This window comes from Giraffa tippelskirchi, chromosome 2 (genome assembly GCF_054371585.1).
Source record: "Giraffa tippelskirchi isolate mGirTip1 chromosome 2, T2T-mGirTip1v1.2.pri, whole genome shotgun sequence".
NCBI lineage: Eukaryota > Metazoa > Chordata > Mammalia > Artiodactyla > Giraffidae > Giraffa > Giraffa tippelskirchi.
In genome coordinates this window covers 87153078-87175328 of record NC_137276.1, presented here as the reverse complement: position 1 = coordinate 87175328, position 22251 = coordinate 87153078, and the positions used below count along the sequence as shown (strand labels likewise).

At 36.9% G+C, this 22251-nt stretch overlaps 1 long non-coding RNA gene across 1 annotated transcript in view; it reads left to right on the top strand.

Annotated features, from left to right (window-relative positions):
• Positions 1-22251, top strand: part of LOC145539813 (uncharacterized) — a 373122-nt gene that overhangs the window by 326440 nt on the left and 24431 nt on the right. The window contains exon 9 of the long non-coding RNA XR_014077971.1: positions 3971-4080. This is a non-coding gene — a long non-coding RNA (uncharacterized LOC145539813). The remainder of the gene's footprint in view (positions 1-3970; positions 4081-22251) is intronic.

Sequence of the window (22251 nt, the reverse complement as noted above, 5' to 3'; positions counted from 1 at the left end):
TGGAAGCTGCCTGTTGAGGACAGCAGAGCAACAAGGTGGAAGGAGTCTAGACCTATGACAGTTTAGAGTATGAGAGTCCCTACACCAGCTTCGAATATTATATGAAAGACAGAGTTCAATTTTAGTTAGAATACTGCTGACTTGGTAGCAGCAGTTTAAATGATATATTTAATTTTTTTAAATTTTGTATTGGACTATACTTGATTTACAGTGTTATGTTAGTTTCATATATATAGAAAAGAGATTCAGTTATATATACATTTTCTCAAATTGTTTTCCCATTTAGCTTATTACAGAATAATGAGCAGAGCTCCCTATGCTGCACAAGGTCCTTGTTGGTTATCTATTTTAAATATAGTAATATGTATATGTCAGTCTCAAATTCCCAATTTAGCCCTTCACTCCACCTTTCCCCATGATAACCATAGGTTTATTTTCTGAATTTGTGAGTCTGTTTTGTAAATAAGTTAATTTGTATCATTTTTTGAAAATTCCTCATATCAACAATGCTTATATGTATTTGTCTTTCTTTTCTGACTTCACCCAGTATGATAATCTCCAAGTCCATCCATGTTGCTGCAGTGGCATTATTTCATTCTTTTTAATGGCTCAGTAATATTCTGTTGTATATATGTACCATATCTTCTATATCTTTTTCTCTGTTGATTGACATTTAGCTTGCTTGCTTCTTTGTCTTGGCTATTGTAAACAGCACTGCAAGGAACACTGGGCTGCATATATCCTTTCAAACCATGTTTTTCCCACAGTATATGCCCAGGAGTGGGATTGCTGGATCTTACGTTAGCTCTATGGTTAGTCTTTTAAGGAAACTCCATATTGTTCTCCATAGTGTCTACACCAATTTACTTTCTCACCAACAGTGCAGGAGAGCTCCCTTTTCTCCACACCATCTCCAGCATTTATTGTTTATCGACTTGATGATGGCCATTCTGATGGGGGTGAGGTAATATCTCACTGTAGTTTTGGTTTGCATTTCTCTAATAATTACTGATGTTGAGCATTTTTCATGTGCCTCTTGGCCATCTGTTTGTTTTCTTTGGAGAAATGTCTATTTAGATCTTCTGTGCATTGTTTCATTGGATTGTTTATTTTTTAATATTGAGTTGAAAGCACTTTTTATAAATTTTGGAGATGAGTTCCTTGTTGATTCCATTGTTTGCAATGTTTTCTCCCATTCTATGAGTTGTCTTTTTGTTTTGTTCTTGGTTTCCTTTTGAGTTTAATTAGATCCCATTTATTTTTGTTTTTATTTCCATTACTCTAAGAGATGGATTGAAAAAGATTGCTGCGATTTACATCAAAGATTGTTCTGCCTATGTTTTCCTCTAAGAGTTTTATAGTATCCAGGCTTACATTCTGGAGAAAGAAATGCAACCCACTCCAGCATTCTCGCCTGGGAAATCCCATGGGCAGAGGAGCCTACAGTCCATGGGTTTGCAGAGTCAGACACAACTTAGCAACTAGAAACAACAAAACAAAGTCTTATATATTTAGATCTTTAACTCATTTTGAGTTTATTTCATGTGTATGGTGTTAGATAATTTTAAAAAAATAAAAATAAATGGTATTTTAATACAGTACAATATAGTTTACTTATACTACTACTGCTATCATAACTATTACTATTGTATATATACCCTTTATTGCAGAACTATAGAGTGCTGTTAGTACAGGTTGTCAGACATCAGCTAGACCAGTATCTTCCCACCTTTTTCCTGTATTTGTTAGTGAAGAAACTGAGTCCCCAAACTAACAATTTCTGGGATTTTAAATAAATTGCCTAATTGCAGTTTAACATGATTTAACAGATTTAGGTTTCTGTTTTTCTTTTGCTTCTCCATTCAAAAGTTAAAAATAAAAAACATATAATGTCAATGGTATGAATGTCATATCTGTATTACTTGCTTTACCTATATTACTTGTTCCAAGGATTTAATTTTGAAATAATTTAAGAATATAAATATCCATGAAAATTGCTCATTTAAAAACCTAGTTTTATAACAATATGTATTCTATGACCCAGTTTTTGTTTATATGTATGGGTATGTATATTTGTATAGATGTATCTATGTATATTCCAATAAAAGTTCTTATGCAAGAATATTCTTCCATCACTTCTCAGTAATGCTTTCTGGGATCAGAGTTGAAGATAATAAGGAAAGAACTCTAACTTTTCTCTTTATACACTCCTGTACTAATTGAATTTTTCAATGATTCTTAAAACTTTTGTAATTTATCTTTATGAAATTCGCTTTGCCAATTTTATATGATCCCATCAAAAATAGCAAGAAAAAAATCCAAAACTTGAGAACATAAATACAACTAAATCCATATTAATTATTTAAAGCTGTCATTAACTTTATGTAGTTAAAACATAGCTGAATGGAAGAAGAAAAATACAAAAAAACCTCTATATACAGAGTACTAGAGCAATAATGAGTAACCCAATAGGGATTACTCCTTACTCAAGAGACAAAGAGTTTAAGGATAGTGTAGTTGATTGTCAAGGTGTATAATCAAACACTGAGTCAGAGGGTATAGGGGTGTTATCTTCCTCACTGTAAATAGTAGAATGAAAAAGTGGAGGGGGAAGAAGACAAAAAGAGGAACAGGAAGAACAGAAGAAAGAGGAGGATAAGGGAAGATTAAAGAAGACTAAATATAATCAGTTTTTTTTTTTTTTTTTAACAATCCCTTGTAGAGATTATTTGAAAATAAAAGGGTAAACCTCACCTCACTAGGCAAGGTCTCAAGAACTCGGTGAGTAAAACAAATATATGTGTTCTTGTTATGATTTAAGATTTTTCTCAATCATGTGAAAACTTTTATAAAGTATGGAACTTTAATATAATAGCACATAGAATTAGAGCTTTAGTATTTTCAGTAATTTTAATTTGTTTTAAAAAAAATCTTCCAAGTACAAAGCAACCTACTATGAGTTTCGCCTATTTTTGTATTATGTGTCAAATTTTTTATTGAGTTAAAGAAATGATGAAGGGAAAATTGATGAAAGCTATTTTTTCACAAAGTATCAAATTTACAATGTACAGAAGACACAAATAAAACACCGACGTAGAGAATTAGCCTATAAATATGATAGTTCTTACATTCATAGAAGATAGGTAATATGACTCATCTTCTGATTAAATTGACTATGGGAAGTTGTGAAGAAATTAACACTCTATATGTTATTCATAAAATGAGTATGTTTATACATTTTGAAAGAGAAAAAAGAGCAAAGTTCTTTACTTTAAATCAGTATGGTATGGAAAGAAAATAAAAGTTAAATCAGTGATATTTATAATAAAAATTTATTATCTACATATTATATTTTCAAACAAGATTGTGAGAAATGAATGAAGAACTATAAAATACCTAGAAATAAAAAGCAGAAATGATGCATTTTTCTAAATGAATATATTTTGTTACAAAATAGAACAAATCTCAATAACATTCGTTTTCTTGGCTAAATTTCAGTTCTGTTGAATCATATGGGAGCAAAGATTAGGATGGAATTTTTTTTAAGAGGGCAAGGGAGGATACAGGCACAGAAAGCCACCAGAAATTTAAACACTGAAAAAGCTAAATTATAACCAAGTAATTAAAATCGTTAACTTCCAATGCAACCCAATAGTTGTAAAATTTATTGTTTCAAGATTCAAACTAAAAATCTAGAACTCACATAAAGCAATGGTTAATTAAAAGAAAAAATCCTACAGAAATAATAGTTTCTGAAATAGAGTAAAATGACTGTCTATGTAGGTAATTGAGCCATAGAAGAAAAACAAAGGTTTAATTCTGAATAATAGACAATTAAATGAAAATTATAACGCAAGCATACTTACAGAATTCTGTTAAATCTTGCTTCTTGTGAGTTTATCTTTATACATATTTCAGTTGAGTAATATAATTGGCATTTTAATAACATGTTTTCTATTTTTTTTCCTAGAAAAAGAAGAAAAGCAGAAAAAGGAGATAATAAAGAAACAGCTGTTATACAGTCATTTTTCTATCAGCTTTACCTGGAAGGAGAACTGCTTCTACATGATTCATTTCAAGGTACCAATAGCATCACTTAGCAATTATTTTCTGTTACAGTGCCAACACACCTAGATAGAGTAATCAGTCTTTATGCCATCTTAGTATAAGTTTAGTTTTTAGTAAAAATATCCTAAATGTGTGCATGTGCTTGTGTTTATGTAGATGAGAAGCATAACATTTTATTAATTATTATTTATTAAGAGAATGTTCAGAAGATTTGTGCAATAGAGATAAAGTGTTTTATGTAAAAGAAAGTACAATGAAGAACAGAAATGCTGCAATTTAAGTAGTAATCAAATACATAAGGTAACTAGATAATAAAATGCTATCTTGAAATACAGTCAAGTTCTAAAGTTTTTTATTTCTTTCTTAATACGATAGTTTTTTTGAAGAAGACTATATCTTTAGGTAAAAACATCACAGGATTTTTGACAGTTCTTACATATCATAATTCTACTTTAATTAAGGAATTTGTGATACCTCAAAAGTGTAACTAATCTAGGTATTTAAGGAAATGGCAACTTTATATGACTCAGTACATCAATATATTCATTCATTATACGTACATCAATACATTCCTTACTTATTGATCACAAACTATACTCCAGACACTATTTAGTTCTAGGCATATAATGGTGAAGAAGATAAACACAGTCTTTGGTCCCATGCATTTTCTTTTCTGTTGAGAAAAAGACAATGAACAAATGTACAAATGAACAAAACAGTTTCAAATTGTCCTGAATTCTATAAGAGATAGAACCAAGGTATTGTGCTGAAAACCAATGCTGGAAAGGATGGATGGTTATTTTCAAAATCTTCTAACAAGAAACTCAGGGAATTCCTCTTTGAAAACGTGATGTTTCAGCAGAGACCTACAAAACAAAAATAAACTGATTCTTTCAAAATCCAGAAAACGAGAACAAGTAAAAAAGACCCTGGGGAATCAGTTTCCTTGATTTGATATGTGTAGTCAGGGTGTAGTAGAGGGGAGAGGGGAGATGCGATTAGAAGGAGGAAGGGAGGGAGAGACCAGGCCCTACAGGTTGTGGTAGGAAGTATGAATTTTAATCCAAGTGAAACGAAAAATCATTGAGACTTTTAAAACATTTTTTGACATAGATATCAATATTATTTGTCTTAGGTATGCACTAGTGCCTAGATGCCTCAGACTCCAATAACAATAACCTATCTGACTCAAATCATAGATAGTTAATATTATCCAAAGTGCAGAGAAAGAACAGGAAATTATGTCAGAAGAGGAGTTTGGGGCAGACTGAAGAGGATGGGTAATGAGACTCATTTATGATCCAATAAAGTTGGGAAAGAAAGATATCAAGTGGAGAAAAAAGCAAATAATGAGACGTAAGGGTCATGACTTTCACCAGCTCTTCTGAAATCCAGTCAGAGGTGTGGAGTTAATGGAGGGAAAAGCCCAGTCAGAAGGGTTTTTTGCCCATTTCAATTTTGAACTCTGGAAAATGTGGCAACATGGGTCAGTCATAGCACAGGAAAAAAAAAAATGAAGTTATGGTAGTGTTAGGCAGAGAAACAACCTGAACGAATGCTCAGGGCTTCCCTTGTTTCATAGGGCAAGGATGGGACTTGGGAGTGCCCACATGTCCCACAGACAAGTTGGAGGAGGATAGCTGAAGTCAGAGCTTGGTGACTGGCCTGTGGGTGGCTACCCTGGCATGAAGCAAAGTGGCTGTGGTGCAAAAGCACAGCAAAGATAGCCTCATTTGGCACCGGATGGTTGGGCTTTTTGAAAATGGGATGGGGGAACAACAAAGCTCTCAAGTGTCCAAGAGAACAATTCACATATTTATACTGCACCTCAGAACATAGTGCAGTAAGCCTGGGGGTGGAGAAGCAATTACATAGCTGAGATCTGGGAGGACTCAGACACGCAGAAGTCACTCTAGGAGTCCTAGGTCTCCCCTCCATTTCTGCAGAGGCCTGAGGCCCCCTTGTTGTCCCCTGCCCACATTCCCAGTAGCCATTTTGAGATTTGCAAATGGCCGTCTATAAAACAAAGCACTTTCCCGGAACAATGTTCAAGCCAGAGTCTGAGATGCTATTAATTAGCCAGTTAAAATCTCCACCATGAACTCTGTCCCTGTTTGGCAGGGTCAGGGCTTATGAGGAAGATTAGATTTGTTAAAGATAATCAAGAACCTTCAATTACTCTCTGTGTTGGAGTTATCCTGAGTGTAAATGTGCAGGAGGACCACAGCACTTAGATTTAATAATTATTCCATTTATTTCAGTTCATTGACTGTCTATATGTAATTAGTGTACATTTACAAGTACATGTTTATGAAGATTTGTGTACAGCTATTAAGGAAGTTCTCTGAAATGAAGACTATGTTAAACCTGAGTAAGAAATCTTATCCATGGCTGACACTGTCACTGCCACCAACTGGTTCTGTAACCTGGGGCAAGTCATTTAATTTCTCTGGGCATTCATTTTCTCTGAAAAAAAAATGAGGAGACTGGACTAAATCATTGCTAAGGTCAATTTTGATTTCTGATGTCTGTCATGCGAGTGCTAAAATGAGTCCTGCGGAGATGATGGTGGTTAGATTTGCATTAATCAAGAAACAATGATAATAAGTGTAAAACCATTTAGTGAATCCAGGCCATTTGCCTGGCACAAAGTAAGTCATTTTATGTAGGTTATTTCTAATCATCTAAATAAACCCATGAGGAAATAAAAGTTCAGAGAGGCTGTAATTTGTTCTGTGCTACACAGCTGGGAAATGGCAAAACCAGGCTTGCCACATCTCTGAAGTTTCTGGATTAGATATTATGGTACTTATTATTCATCTCTCTATATTGCTTGTTTTGCAGAGTCCACCTTCCAAGCATTTTTAAAATCCTGTCCTTCAAATTCCTTGTTTTATGAAGCCATTTTTATATTAATAGCATCAAGACAAGACAAATTCTCCCCTGAATACCTGAACAATACATTTAGCACTTATTTTCAGGGTATATATATGTGTGTGTGTGTGTGTGTGTGTGTGTGTGTGTATGCTTCATTTACTGTCTATATGTAATTAATAACATTTACAAATACATGTTTATGAAGATTTGTGTACTGCTGTTAAGGGAGTTCTCTAAATGGAAGAGTTTTCTGAAATGAAGAGTGTATATATATGTGTATACATACATACATACATACATACACACACACACACACACACATATAAATCTTCTGTAAATATCTCCAGTGTGCATGCATGCTCAATTGCTAAGTCATTTCTGACTCCTTGTGACCCCGTGGACTGTAGCCCACCAGGCTCCTCTGTCCATGGGATTTCCCAGACAAGAATACTGGAGTGTGTAGTCATTTCTTTCTCCAAAGGATCTTCCTGACTCAGGGATTGAACCCATGTCTCCTGCATTGGCAGACAAGTTCTTTACCACTGAGCCAGCAAAGCAGCCTATCTTCTATGTACTACAACCAAATTGTATATGCTCTGAAGGAAGGCCAAGGACCTAGGTCAAGGAATGGTCAGAAGGTGTACGGTACCTCTAGGGATGGAATTTAGAGTGAGGTAGTTGAGTGATGCTAGAATCTCAGGAATCACTCACTTCCAGGGTCACACCATTGCAGGGCCATCTCACCCCCATCCTGGCCTTGCACAGCACAAAGCAGCTGGTGGATAAGTAGTTCACTGGGACCATTTGAAGTTCAGCAAGATTAGTTCTCAACAGAGATACCTATGGAAGTTTGGCTGCACAATGAGATGCTGTGCGATGCCTAGAGAACCAAACTGGTGGAAACAAAACTGGTATCCAGAAATAAAGAGCAGAGCAGCATTGGTGGTACAGTGGTGAGAATAACTGCCTTCCAGAGAGACAGAGAAGAGGCAAGCCAGGGTGGAGGGACCTTTCCTGGTAGCGTATCCTTACTGTAGAATAATGGGTCACCAGGAGAGCTGAAACAAAGGTAACTGAGCACGTCTTTCCACGTATTTATTTCCCTGGGCTAAACCCTACTGATGCAATGTTATAAATGGAACAGTTTCAGAAGCAACTACTGTGAGTTGTTTCAGGCTTTTACCCACATGTGTTAGTCTCTAGGGCTGCCGTAACAAAATACTACAGATCCAGTGGCTTAAAGAGCAGAAATTAATTTCCTCCATTTCTGGAGCCAAAAGGTCCAAGGTCAAGGTGTTGGCATGGTTGGTTTCTTCTGAGGCCTCTCTCCTCGACAGAGATGGCTGTCCTCTCAATGTGTCCTCACAGTCTTTTCTCTGTGAATGTGCCTCCCTACTGTCCCTTGTGTGTCCACATTGCCCCTTCGTATAAGGATACCTGGCAGACTGAATTAGGGCTCTCTCTAGTGGCCTCATTTTTAGCTACTTTTTTTCTTTGCAGTTTTATTGAGATATAATTGACATATAGCACTGTAGCACTGTCTAAATTTAAGGTGTACATCATTAATGATTATCACAGTAAGTTTAGTAAATATCCATCACCTCATATAAATAAAAAATTAAAGAAAGAGGAAAATATGCTTTTTTCCTTGTGATGTGAACTCTTAACTTTCATGTATAATATAGAGCAGTGTTCATTATATTTATTATGCTATACATTATATCCTGATACTTATTTTTATCTTATAACTGGAAGTTTGTGCCTTTTCACTGTCTTCATCCAATTCCCTTCTTGCCGCTCTCTGCCTCTGTTAAGAACATCAAGTGTCATCCCTTTTTCTATGAGTTTGGTTTGTTTGTTTGTTTTTGAAGTACAATTGACACACACTATGTTGGTTCCTAGTGCACGATGTAGTAGTGATTTAATATTTCTGTATGTTTTAAATGAGCACCATGGGATAAGTCTATTTACCATCTGTCACCATACAAATATATTACATTATTATTGATTATATTCCCCACACTCTGCATTTCATACTTTTGATTCTTTCACTTTGTAATGGAAAGTTTTTACTTGTCCATCACCTATCTCTCTCCTCCACCCATCCCATCCCAGTTATGGCAACAACCTTGATTGGATTAGGGTTCACTCTAATGGCCTCATTTTAATTCAATCACTTTTTGTTAAAGGTCTTATATACAAATAGTCACATTCTGAGGTACTGGAGATTAGGGTTTTAACATATGAATTTGTGGGGGAACATAACTCACCCCATAATACCATGGATTTAGAAAAGTAGAAACTTTCACATTGGCACATGTCCTTGTAGTTGCTACCAGAATGTCACACACATTAATAGATGATAAGAACAGTTGACTCCTGAACAATTAATGGATGAGGGATGCCAACTCCTGTGCAGTTGAAGATCTGCATGTAACTTTATAGTTTACCCTCTGTATCTATAGTTTCCTATCAACAGATTCAGCCAAACTCTGATCTTGTAATACTGTGGTATTTGTTGAAAAAAAGTCTGGCTATTAGTGTTATGAAACCAGATTTGGGTCCTCTCTCCAATGCACAGCTAAGCAGTCTCCTAACTCCAGATTATGGTGAAGGAAAGAACAGATTTATTGCCAGACCAAGCAAAGTGTACTGTTAGCTAATGCTCAAAAGACCTGAACTCTTTGATGGATTTCAGGGAAAAGGTTCTTAAAGGCTAGCTGAGGAAGAGAGTTTCACAGTATGTAATCAGCTCATGCACAATTCTGTGATAGGTTGATAGTGAAGTAACAGGGTTATATTAAAGGGGTTAATGTCATCAGTCCTCAGGTTCCATCTAGTCTGGGGGCTATGTGTTCTTGGTCATCGTGCAGTTAGATTCTTCTAACTGGTGGGGGTTTTATTAGATTGGTACAAAAGTAATTGTGGCTTTGGACTGTGAATTTTAAATCATTATAACTAGTCTCAAACACATCTTTATTAATCAAAATAGGAACCATTACAATCAATAAATTTTTGCCAATGAGAAATAACTTTGTTTATTCCTCTAGTGTAAAAGTCCATGCTTTTGGATTCAGCAAACTCTTGGAAAGCATTTTCTGCTTTCTGCTGGTTGTGAAAGCATTTCCCCTGCAGCAAGTTGTCCAGATGCTTGAAGAAGTAGTAGTTGGTTGGTAAGAAGGAAAGTGAATATTGTGGATGAGGCAAAATTTCATAGCTCAATTCCTTCAACTTTTGAAGCTTTGGTTGTGGGAAGTGTGGTTGGACGTTGCCATGGAAAAGAATGAGGCCCTTTCTGTTGACCAATGCCAGCTGCAGGCATTTGCAGTTTTCAGTGTATTTTATCCGTTGACTGAGTATACTTCTCAGATTTAACGGTTTCACTGAGATTCAGAAAACTGTAGTGGATCAGACCTGCAGGAGACTTGTGACCATGACCTTATTATGGTGCAAGTTTGGCTTTGGAAAGTGCTCTGGAGCTTCTTCTTGGTCTAAGCACTGAGCTGGTCATATCACTACCTGTCATATACAATCCACTTTTCATTGCACATCACAATCAGATCAAGAAATGATTCATTGTGTAGAATAAGAGAAAATGACACTTCAAATGACAATATTCTTTGCTTTTCAGTCAGCTCATAAGGTACCACTTATCGAGCTTTCTCACCTTTCCAATTTGTTTCCAAAACTGAATGACAATAGAATGTTTGACATTGAGTTCTTTGGCAACTTCTTGTGTAGTTGTAAGAGGATCAACTTCGATGATTGCTCTCAATTGGTCGTTGTCAACTTCTGAAGGCCGGCCAGTATGCTCCTCATCTTCAAGACTCTATGCTCCTCATCTTCAAGGCTCTCATCCCCTTTGCAAAATTTGTTGAGCCACCACTGCACTGTACGTTCATTAGCAATTCCTGGGCCAATGCATTTCTGATAATTGCAAGTTGTCTCTTGCTTTGCCACCCATTTTGAATTCAAATTTAAAAATCACTTGAATTTGCTTTTTGTCTAACATCTTTTCTATAGTCATAGACTTTTTTATAGTCTATGTATAAAATACATAGCAAGTAATAAGTTATTAGCAAAAAAAACATAAAGTGACAAATATGCATTAAAATGATATATAACATACCCACGGACCCAATATCAAATGACAAAGTTCAAGAGTGTAAAACCACAATTACTATCGCACCAACCTAATAGTATCTGTAAAACAGCTCAGATATATCCTTCAAGGAGGAACTGAAGATTCTATGACTCTGCTATATGACTAATCTATTGTTTAAATCATTACCAGTTCTTGCAGTCCAAGTGCTATCTTTTATTACTACATGTTCACATTTTTCCAATTACTAAGTTTTGAGCCATCCCTTTATATCTCAGGGGAGGCCTAGGAAACTAAATCTTTTCTGCAAACAAGAAAGAGAGTTGGACATGACTTAGTGACTAAACAACAAGAGATGTAGCTGAGATGCAAATTAATAAATGACCCACTTTTTTGTCATTTGAAAGCTAATATTTTAATGAAATAATTGAACCTGAGCAATGTCACAATCTAAGTAGATAATTCTTATATAGCAAGAGCGCTCACTTTTTAGTAAATATCTAGAATACTTTTTGTTCCTTTTTTTACTAGGTTTAATCAGACATAATTCATAGTCCAGTATGAATTGGCTATTTATCCCTCTTGTGTGTATGTGTGTGCATATGTTTTCAGTCACTCAGTTGTGTCTGTCTCTTTGCAACCCCATGGACTGTAGCCCACCAGGCTTCTCTGTCCATGGGATTTTCCAGGCAAGAATACTGGGGTGCGTTGCCATTTCCTTCTCCAGGGAAATCTTCTTGATCCAGGAATTGAATCCGCATCTTTTGCAAGTCCTGCTTTGGTAAGCAGATTCTTTACACTAGGGCCACCTGGAAAGACCCTTTTTATCACCCTTAATCCTATATTAATACTAAATCATTTTTGGACTGACTTTCTAGTCTCAGGTTATCTTGAAGTAAAAATATCATTTTGAGTTCAGCTGCTGAAAGGTCTCTGAATCACATATATGTATTTTAAGTATTTATTTAAACCATTATGCTAATAATAGATAGTCTCCCTTGAATTTTAACTTATTCATTATATTTTTAGTATTATACAGCTCCTCATCAGCCAAAAGATCAGGACCTTTTCCCTTGAATTCTCTGTGCTAATATCTCCCAATTTATCTTTATCACATAGCCATGAAAGGAAAAGAGAAACTAATTGTCGAGATTTCCTTCTTTTGCACATTACAGTATACCACCAACATTCCTGCCAACACACTGTCTAATCAGATGATTGTTTTCTTCTTGGCTCTTTAAGAATAAAATAGTCCATCACTCATCAGTTATTACTATCAAAAATCACTGACTTGTTTTAATTTGAAAAATAAATTGAATGGTTTACCCTTAGAAACACACCAATAGCAATTGAACTCACAGAACATGTGGAAAGGTCCTCAAAACATCTGTTTTTGGAAAAGTCTATATTTTTATTTATTACATGTATTTTTATATTCTTTTCACTTGAAATATTTGAGTGAGATTACAAATTATGAGATGAAGTGATATATTCTCAAGATAGAATAGAATTTCTTACTGACTTTTCATTAGATTTATTTAAAATAGAATTTAGCAGGCAGAACTTGTGTCAAGTTTAAAAGACCACAGAAGACATAAACTCACAGATTGGAATAATTATTTTACAGATGAAGAAACTGAAGTTACATCGCATAGGCAAAGTTTGAAAGGGTTTTCATTTTTACATTCAGATTGTTTGAGAAAAGTGTTCCTGACATACCATTGAGGAATAAATAACTCTGTTTGCAGATAAACATGCATGCACCAAAAATAATTCATTCATTCAAAGGAGGGTTGAGGTGCTTTGGTAAGTTTTCAAGCCAATGGAAATTGAGTTTTGTGCATTGGAAGAAGGGAGTCAGTTGAGAAATGGCATAGGGAAAGTTGAGTGTGACCTAAATGCATAGCTTGTGACAATGCAGGCTGACAAGATGGGCTAAGATGGGAGAAGTGGGGTTAAGAACACCTGTAAGAAGACAACTACATTTGATCCATTTGTGAATTAAGTGGGATCTGGAGAAAGACTATGAAAATGATGATGAAGAAAAACACGACAAAAATTGCCTCACGTACTATTTGTTGTTACTCTTTAGTTGCCAAGTTGTGTCCAGCTCTTTGCGATTCCATGGACTGTTGCCTGCCAGGCTCCTCTGTCCATGGGATTTCCCAGGCAAGAATACTGAAGTGGGTTGCCATTTCCTTCTCCAAGGGATCTTCCCAACCCAGGGACTGAAGCCCCATCTCCTACATTGGTAGATGGATTCTTTACCACTGAACCTCATTTTAAGTTCTGAGTATAGCCTCATGACACTGAAATTATTCAGGTCAAAATTCCAAAAAGAAAAATATAATGTAGAAAGTAAGAAAAAGTTATCCTTAGAGAGGGTTAATAATGGATGGAGACATCCAAAACTGAGGTTGTAATATTTTTTTGTAGAATAAATGAACTAAGCCTACATTCATATTTCCTTAGGGGTTAATGCTCACAAAATGAAATTTTGGCCAACTCAATATATTGACCCAATAAAAGATTTTCAAAATGCACCCTACCTTTTGTATTTTGTGTATTTAGCAGCTCTACTCAGAGGTAGAGAGTCAGTCTGCCTGACAGCACATAGATACAATGATGAAGGCAAGGGGAAAAATGTCTTTGCTTTCACACTTTCTTTGTACCAAAGTCACTTGCCACCATGGAAAAACGCTCTTTCTTCCCAGTGATGTTTTGGTAGGGAGGTGGCAGCGTCTAGTTTCACAGTATGTATTTGCACATTGTTTGTATGTTAAGCATTCTACCTCTGAGGACTTTAGCTGGTGGGAAAGCTCAGAATCAACTCATTTGAAGTGGAAAAACAACTCTGATGTATGGCCCCTTTTCTCTCTTTTCCTTGGTTGCTCAGCCCCCTACAGTGTTTTCAATCCTGGAAGTGTGAACTGCAGTGCAAAGCAAAAACATCACCAGGGCAAAGGATATGTCTAACCTAAGTTTGTTGATATGCATTCAGTCAGTAATCATACAACACTTTCTGAAAAGGGAGTATAAATCACAGTTCAAAGCTGGGCAACTTCATGAAAAAGAACTAATTTAATTGGGGTTGAGGAAATAACTTTTTTTAAGTTACTGCCCCCAAGGTCATGAGATTTGACAGTTTGCTTGACTAAAACCTATCCAAGGTTTCTTTCCTCACCCCTTCTTTTAGTACACACTTTGGTTTGCGAAAACTAGTGTTTAAATTCCAAGGATTATTTGATAATACTCTGTAGCAAGTTGAATTATATTCGCTAAAAAGGCTATACTGAAGTCCTAATGCCTTGTCCCTATGAATTTTACCTTACTTGGAAATAGGGTCTTGAAAGATATAATGAAGTTATGATAAGCCCATACTGGATTCAAATGGACCCAAAATCTAATGACTGGAATCGTATAAGAAAAGGAGACTTAGAGACACAGAGACACACATACAGAGGGAAGAGAGCCATTTGAAGGCACAGGTAGATATTAGAGTGACACAGCTATAAGCCAAGGAAGGACTATGGTGGCCAACAAACACCAGAAGCTAGAAGGGGCAAGGAAGAATTCTTTAGAACCTACTGGGAGAGTGTGGCCCTGATAACAACTAACAGGCAAATTTGGCCTTGGAGTACAGAATGAAGCATGGCAAAGGCTAACAGAGTTTTGCCAAGAGAACTCACTGATGATAGCAAACACCGTTTTCCAACAACACAAGAGAAGGTTCTTCACATGGACATCATCAGATGGTCAATACTGAAATCAGATTGATTATATTCTTTGCAGCCAAAGATGGAGAAGCTCTATACAGTCAGCAAAAACAAGACCGGGAGCTGACTGTGGCTCAGATCATGAACTCCTTCAGACTTAAATTGAAGAAAGTAGGGAAAACCACTAGACCATTCAGGTATGACCTAAATCAAATCCCTTACTATTATACAGTGGAAGTGACAAATAGATTCAAGCAATTAGATCTAATAGAGTGCCTGAAGAACTATGGATGGAGGTTCGTGACATGGTACAGGAGACAGAGATCAAGACCACCCCCAAGAAAAAGAAATGCAAAACGGCAAAATGGTTATCTGAAGAGGCCTTATAAATAGCTGTGAAAAGAGGAGAGGCCAAAAGCAAAGGAGAAAAGGAAAGATATACCCATTTGAATTCAGAGTTTCAAAGAATAGCAAGGAGAGATAACAAAGCCTTCCTCAGTAATCAGTGCAAAGAAATAGAGGAAAACTATAGAATGGGAAAGACTAGAGATCTCTTCAAAAAAATTAGAGATACCAAGGGAGCATTTCATGCAAAGATCAGCACAATAAAGGACAGAAATGGTAGGGACCTAACAAAAGCAGAAGCTATTAAGAAGAGGTGTTAAGAATACACAGAAGAACTATACAAAAAAGAACTTCATGACCCAGATAATCACGATGGTGTGATCATTCACCTAGAGCCAGACATCCTGGAATGTGAAGTCCAGTGGGCCTTAGAAAGCATCATTATGAACAAAGCTAGTGGAGGTGATGGGATTCCAGGTGAAGTATTTCAAATCCCAAAAGATGATGCTGTGAAAGTGCTGCACTCAATATGTCAGCAAATTTGGAAAACTCAGCAGAGGAACTAGAGATCAAATTGGCAACATCCGTTGGATCATTGTAGTTGTAAGACAGTTCCAGAAAAACATCTGCTTCTGCTTTATTGACTACGCAAAAGCCTTTGACTGTGTGGATCACAATAAACTGTGGAAAATTCTGAAAGACATAGGAATACCATACCACCTCGAACTTCTTCTTGAGAAATCTGTATGCAAGTCAGGAATAACAGTGAGAACTGGACATGGAGCAACAGACTGGTTTCAAATAGGGAAAGGAGTATGTCAAGGCTGTATATTTTCACCCTGCTTATTTAACTTATACGCAGAGTACATCATGAGAAATGCTGGGCTGGATGAAGCACAAGCTGGAATTAAGATTGCTGGGAGAAATATCAATAACTTCAGATATGCAGATGGCACCACCCTTATGGCAGAAAGCAAGAACTCAAGAGCCTCTTGATAAAAGTGAAAGAGGAGAGTGAAAAAGTTGGCTTAAAGCTCAACATTTAGAAAACTAAGAACATGGCATCTGGTCCCATCATTTCATGGCAAATAGATGGGGAAACAATGGAAGCAGTGACAGACTTTATTTTGGGGGGCTCCAAAATCACTGTAGATGGTGACTGCAGCCATGAAATTAAAAGACGCTTGCTCCTTGGGAAAAAAGCTTGACCAACCTAGACAGCATATTAAAAATCAGAGACATTAATTTGCCAACAATGGTCTGTCTAGTCAAAGCTATGGTTTTTCAGTCGTCATGTATGGATGTGAGAGTTGGACTGTAAAGAAAGCTGAGCACCGAAGAATTGATGTCTTTGAACTGTGGTGTTGAGAAGACTCTTGAGAGTCCCTTGGACTGCAACAAAATCCAACCAGTCCATCCTAAAGGAAATCAGTCCTGAATATTCATTGGAAGGACTGATGTTGAAGCTGAAACTCCAATACTATGGCCACCTGATGCAAAGAGCTGACTCATAGGAAAAGACCCTGATGCTGGGAAAGATTAGGGGCAGGAGGAGAAGGGGACGCCAGAGGATGAGATGGTTGGATGACATCACTGACTCAATGGACATGAGTTTGAGTAAACTCCGGGAGTTGGTGATGGACAGGGAGGCCTGGCGTGCTGCAGTCCATGTGGTTGCAAAGGGTTGGACACAACTGAGTGACTGAACTGAACTGAACTTAGACTCCTTCCTTCCAGAACTGTGAGAGAGTACATTCTTGATGTTGTTAAATAACCCAATATTTTTATAAGAGCCCTAGGTAACTAATCCATACTCTGAACCATATTTTTACTCTAATTAAAAGTTTTGTATTTTTGTTATTTAGTTGCTGAATTGAGTCCATTTCTTAGCGATCCCATGGACTGTAGCCTGCCAGGCTCCTCTGTCCTTGGGATTTCCCCAGCAAGAATACTGGAATGGGTTGTCATTTCATCCTCCAGGGGATCTTCCTGATCCAGGGATTGAATTCTCCTACATTGACAGGTGGATTCTTTACCACTGTGCCACCTGGGAAGCCCATAAATCATCTACCCATTGTTTCAATATTTTCCTTTTCTCATTGTTAAAAAATCAACTCTCAGTTTTTCATATAGAGAATATTGAGGATATCTTAAAAGACTTCTAGTAACCTTGGGAATTTGTGAGCAGAATACGCAAATTTAAAGGGAAGAAAACATTTCATCACCTTAATGAATCACAGTCAATTGTGTGAATATGAACATTCTCATTTCCATCTTCAGTATGGACTTAGCTTCACTTGCAAGCATCCCAGAATTAAACTGTATGACCTGTTAACTTCTTGTGGGTCTCAGAAGCAGGTAGATGAGGATGGTTGTTGTGGTGGTGATGACTAGAATCAAGATAATTCATATCTTAAATCTTGTTAGTACTTCCTGATATGTTATATACACACTTGTGTGCAAATAAATATTATGTGTGTATAGATAGACACATACATATATTTATCTTTTGGATAAAAATGTTTTATGTTTCCTTTTCCCTTTATCATATTGGAATTCCCGGAAAAAAAAATCTGAAATAAAGGAGTATATGTGAGACTTTGCTGAGGGGCTAGTAAATATATACACAGATTTACTGAGGGGGCAAAGCATGGAAGGAAGGGTATTTGCTATAACACTTTTTATCATGTTGGCCACAAGTTTAGGGAATCCTGAAGTTAATATTTTATGATAAAGAAACTCCTCTATATCCACAGAAAACTCAATGAATGTAGCCTTCCACCTCCTTGACTGAAATTAACCAGGTCCTTCCTAGAGGTCACCACTCCGTAGTCTACAGAGGCAGCATCAGCCCTCATGCTCCAGGTGTTATAGGACCCCAGAGAGATCAGGGAGTCTTTTTGCTTCCTCTGTTATGTTGTTTCCCTGTCTTGAATTTCTGACACTTTCCTTTGATTCTCACAGTCTTTCTCTGTGCACTCCAATTACTGTCAGCAATTATAATGACATCAACATTGACCCAAAGGTTTCACCAAACATGTGAACTCTCGGTTCCTGGACCTTCTCATTCCCAAAGGCCTGCCTTTCACTGGAGTTCAGCCTTGTCTGCTGCTGTATTGACCTTAACCTATTATTTTCCTAGTGCCTTAAACTACCTTGCCTCTATATCTCATGATTGGAGGCCAAAATCTGGAAGGCCTGCATGGCCAACCTGCTTCCTGGAAAGCTGACTGTCACATGGGAGCTGCAATATAAATAGACCATGTGTCAAGAAACTGAAGGCAGCCTGTAGATAAGAGCCAGTGAAGAACTAAGGTCTCAGCCCAACAGCCCACAAAGAAGTAAATCCTGCTAACAACCATGGGAGTGAACTTGGATGCAGGTCTTTCCCCAATTGAGTCTTGAAATGACTGAAGCCCTGGCCAACACCTTGATTAAAATCTTGTGAGAAGCCCTGAGCCTCAGGTTCCTAGCTAAGTGTAGCCAGATCCCTGACCCACAGAAACTGTAAGATAATGAAAGTTGGTTTTTAAACCATCAAGTTTTGGTACAGTTTGTTATTCAGCAACAGATAACAATTGGAGTATCTGAGGCTAAAAAACTAAAAGTCATCCATTCCTTTCAAAATTGATGTAAACGCTGAAAACAAGTGTTTTCTAATTAGGTAATTGTTCAATGGAAAGCAACAATAGAGTTTCTAGGAAGAGAGTAAGAAGAGAAGATAGCTGAAAGGAGGAACATATATCCCATGGTACACCCCATACATGCATCCAGATTTCTCCTTTTCCGATAAAAGTGCCATTGGTATCATTATTATTTATGGTCCGCTCCTAAGGACTTGATATTCTAGTCAAACAGTACATAATGGGTAGAATGATTCTAAATGCATTTTTAAGCCCTCTTCCCAGACTATATGAGCAATTTAATAACACTTATTTTTTCCTATTTCCAGCCTTCCCCTGCTCAGACAATTTATGTAGGAACATTTTTATTTTATCCTACTCTCACCAATAGCATGTAGGTTTTCCCAAATTCTTCTTTGCATCCATTTTTCTGCTGTTGTTTATATGGACTGTGATAATAATACTAATAAAATGACGATAACCGAAGGTTCTCATCATATGCACTTATATAAGCCATTTGGGAGCAGGTCACTATCATTAACCTTTGTCCCTGTGTGGTTAAATTCTATGGTTCCCATGTGGTGTCTCTATTCTAAATCGATATTAGGATTTGCTTGTACTGTATTTTTGTACTACATCTCAAAATGTTATTAGTGCAAAATGTTACTGCAAAAGTAATAGCAGTTTCAGATCTTGAACTTTAAATCATTATTACGAGGCTCAAACATATCTTTTATTAATCAAAATCAGAACCATTACAGTCAACACATTTTTGCCATCGAGAAAAAAGTTTGTCTATTCCTGTAGTGTTAAAATCAGTGCTTCAGGATTTGATGAACTCTTAGAGAGCATTTTCTGCATCCTGCTGGTTGTGGAAGCATTTTCCCTGCAAAGTTGTTGAGATGGTTGAAGAGGTGGTAGTCGGTTGGCAAGAGGTCAGGTGAGTATGGTGGATGAGGCAAAACTTTGTAGCCCAATTTGTTCAACTTTTGAAGCATTGGTTGTGCAATGACATGTGGTTGGCCATTGTCACAGAGAAGAATCGATTCCTTTCTGTTGATCAGCGCCAGCTGCAGGCATTGCAGTTTTCTAGTATCTCCTCAAGCTTAGAATGATGTATTTCTATTTTTGATTGTTACTTTTGTTTTATTTTCAATATCAGACAGTAACATAGTAATTTGTGGTCAGTGTTTTGAGTGCTGAGATACTGATGCTCAGGACAGCACTTTCCAGTCTTTCTTGGAAGTGTAGTTTTGTTCTGTGTTTAAGGCTAAGAAAAGGTCTAGTCTCACCCTTTGATAGAATGAAACAAAACCATTAAATAAAGCAGGATGTACACCTATTTTATGGTAGCCAATACCTTGTTTTTAGATGTATAAAAGTGTAGTAACACCATAGAAGGGAGCCATGTTGGTGGAAGTGAGTAAGCCATCTATCAATCAGTCCATCCAGGGAGTTAAATCTTTTTCTTTGACTTATTGCCATTTAAGGCATCATTGCCAAGAGTCCTGAATATCATGCTTATGAAATATCAGAAGAATATAGCGAAAAAATATCAAAAAACCTGTTTTTGTGTCTAGATCTAGTATCATTTTATATTTCCCATTTTTATTTTTATAAGAACTGACTGTCAGCAGAGAGCTATCAGGTCCTAGTGTTTATCTGTAACTCTGGTGAAAGTCCTGCCTGTCTGCTTCTGGCTTGTGAGAGTTTCTTTCCTTTGGGGTGGTGGCTGGTGCCAGAATGAGAGGAAATTCCATGCCCTCCGAGAGTCAAGAGCAGCTGGCGCAATTGCCCTGGTGTTTATGGGATATTATAGGCATAAAGGCACATTTGGAGCTGGTTGGGGAAAGAACTTAATGCTTCTTTCCTTTATCTTTATAATCCACTTTCCTAGCAAGGATTATCCTATCATTCATACTAAATTTAGCAAATGCAGATAAAAAAAAAAGAAAAAAGAAAGCTAGGCTGCCACAAGGTAGTCTGAGGAGGCAGTGCATGTGCTGCGTAGATAAACTGCCTTTTATCAAATGAAACAATAAAGACACAAAGAAACTTGTTCAAATTGTTTTTTTTTTTTTTGAACAATGAAAGCCATTTTTGTTAGAATTAACCAGAGGGAGTTGTACATCTGGAAAGCGGTAAACACATAGCTTCTATTTGGGAGAAAACTGGTGTTATTGCCAAAAAAATTATGCATCTGCAGGAAGATCCAAATTTGTCAAGCTGGGGGTGTCATGGAGAGGAATTTGCTACCAGAAATTTGCATTAGATGGCATTTTTCACTATTTATTTTCACTGACATCTTCCTTTGTTTTTGGCAGAATTTTTATAGTGTGTATTTCATGAAGAGCTATAGAAATTTAATATAATAAAAAAGTAAAATGTCAACATAGCAAAACTAGGTTCCTAGACTCATCATGGTGACTTTTATTTCCTCATAAAAGCCAGGTCTTAGGCAAATTTTGCAAATCACAGATGTTTTTCCTTAGTGCTCTGTTGTCTGCTTTTTTAATATTCTCATACTTCCCATTGTTATTGCTGTTCAGTCACTAAATCATATCCAACTCCTTGAGACCATATGGACTGTAGCCACCAGGCTTGCCTGTCCTTCACTGTATCCCAGAGTTTGCTCCAGTTCATGTCCATTGAGTCACTGATGCTATCTAACTATCTCATCCTCGGTCGTCCCCTTCTCCTCCTGCCTTCAATCTTTCCCAGCATCAGGGTCTTTTCAAATGAGTCTGCTCTTCACATCAGGTGGCCAGAGATTTGGAGCTTCAGCTTCAGTATCAGTCCTTCCAATGAATATTCAGGATTGGTTTCCTTTAGGATTGACTGGTCTGATCTTCTTGCAGTCCAAGGGGCTCTCAAGTGTTCTCTCCAGTACCACAGTTCTTCCTCATCATATAAAGCAGGACTTTTTGTTGCTTATTCTCCATCCCTTCTAGTGAACATCAGCACTTAGGATATTTTCTGTCTGCTTTCTTCACGAGTTAAATAATTAATTCAGAAGACAAAAGAGGAGCAACTATGGCCCACAGACTTGAGAAGGCACTGAGAATGAAAAATTGAATATATATTTAGTCAGTATGTTAGTGAATTTCTTCTCAAAGCATTAATATATAGGAACGCTGTGTAAGTGAAAACTATTAGCTATTATAGAGCTGAGCTCAAAGACAAAAATGAAAAGAAAGTTATCAAATGCTATTAATGTACGAAGAATAAAGTTAATGCAGAGTGGAAGTTGTGATGGGCCCAGGTTTTACCAAAATAGATTAAAGTTTTATGGGGTTGGATCACAGATCTTGATGCGCAAATAAGTTTGCAAGAAGTGACCCTCCATGCCTTGAAAGGCATGAAACCTCCATATAAACTCAGGAAACATGAACCGTACTCTGCTTATTTTTCTGGAATATAGATTTGAAATTTTCCATCTGCCCACACCTCTAGGGGAAGAGAGTGAACTGGGAAAAATTGGAACCCCATATATAGCTAGAAGATTAGAATTTTTATTCTC